Below are 1,896 nucleotides of genomic sequence, written 5' to 3' on the forward strand. Positions count from 1 at the left end.
CGATTTCCTCCATTTCGCGCGGTCGCGTGAGCCATGCGTCCGCGTCGGTATTCGTTGGTCATCTCCTTGGCTTCTTCTCTTTCTCTGCAGAAACTCCATCAAATTCCGCCAAATGCTACCTAAAATAAACAGTATTGTACAAAACTCAAAATAGCATCCATAGTGGCTAAAATAAAATTAATTCTTAATTAAACTCAATAAATTAGATGCAAATTCACTAGGAAAAGATAGACAAGATGCTCACGCATCACAGACACCTTCACGCCACAAGTACATGATTAGGGACAGCTTGATTTAGCCGCTTAGGCCAGGATTTTATTCCCTTGGGCCCTCCTATCCATTAATGCTCAAAGTCTTGGATCCTTTTTACCCTTTGCCTTTTAAGTTAAAGGGTTATTGGCTTTTTCTGCTTGCTTCTTTTTTTATTATTATTTATTTTTTTTTTTCTCGCAAGCTTTGTGTTTTTCACTGTTTTTTTCTTACTTCAAGAATCAATTTTATGATTTTTCAGATTATCAATAACATTTCTCTTTGTCATCATTCTTTCAAGAGCCAACAATTTTAACATTCATAAACTTCACTATCAAAATTTATGCACTGTTCATGCATTCAGAGTCACAGAAAATACCACCATATTTAAGTAAATAAGACTATTATTCAATATAGACCCACTTTCTCATGCAATATATCACTCCTGTATTATTTTTTTTTTTGAATTTAAGCCAGAATTAAAGCAATAGAAAAACTAAACTAATCCTAGGATTCTAACTAATAAAGGATCATGCAACAAACAAAACAAAATAACAGGAAACCGGAACATAACATAGAAAAAGAGGGGAGGAATAAAAAATGAAAGGAACTCAGCCACCTTAATTATCCTAGCGGTCGCTTTATTCTTCAGGTTGTGCTCCTTCGCGAAGATGATTCGCCTCCCTTTTGTACTAGAAAACCTGTAAGCGCAGCGTCAACACCAAACTTAAGGGTTTGCTTGTCCTCAAGCAAAGAAGAACTGAAAATAGAAAAGACAATTATTAAAATGAAAGAAAAAATAAAAGGATAAGAGAATAAGAGAGAAGTAGGATTGGGAGAGAGAGAGAAAGAAAACTGGGCGGCGCAAGCAATGTGGCCACGTGGGGCACGCAGTCACGCGCATTGCTCTTATACGGATTGACGCGATCGCGTCGGTCACGCGGTCGCGTGACCCAGTTTGTGCTTCTGGCGCGAGTGCAGCCTTGTGGCCATTACGCCCATACGACGCGGACGCGTCGGTGACGCAGTCGCGTGGGACGAATTGTGCCATTGGCACGCCTCCAGCCACGCTCCAGCGTAACTCTCTGTTCATTTTTATTTTTCTCTTCTCCCCTTGCGACGCAGACATGTCGCTGATGCGGTCGCGTCGCGTAGCATTTTTTTTTTTAGCTTGAGGTGGTCGGTTCCTGGAAGAACATAGCTGCATGATCAGAGAATTAGTAAGAACTCAATAAAAACAAAATAACTAAGAAAAACTACTACGAAAAATGGCGAAGGATACAAAATTATCGGGTTACCTCCCGACAAGCGCTTCTTTAACGTCACTAGCTTGACGGTCAGTTCTGCTAATTCAGCAGATGAGTGGACCTCTGGCGGTCAATCTCGCCTCCAAGATAGTGCTTCAACCTCTGGCCATTCACTGTAAATTTTCTGTCAGAATTTTCTTCCTGTATTTCCACATGACCATATGGCGAGGCTCTGGTAACCACAAACGGTCCTGACCACCGGGATTTCAGCTTCCCGGGAAAGAATTTTAGCCTTGAATTATACAGAAGCACTCTTTGTCCTGGCTCAAAGACTCTGATGGCAATCTTCTTATCATGCAGTAGCTTGGTTCTCTCCTTATAGAGCTTGGCATTCTCATAG

This window comes from Arachis ipaensis, chromosome B04 (genome assembly GCF_000816755.2).
Source record: "Arachis ipaensis cultivar K30076 chromosome B04, Araip1.1, whole genome shotgun sequence".
Taxonomy (NCBI): Eukaryota; Viridiplantae; Streptophyta; class Magnoliopsida; order Fabales; family Fabaceae; genus Arachis; species Arachis ipaensis.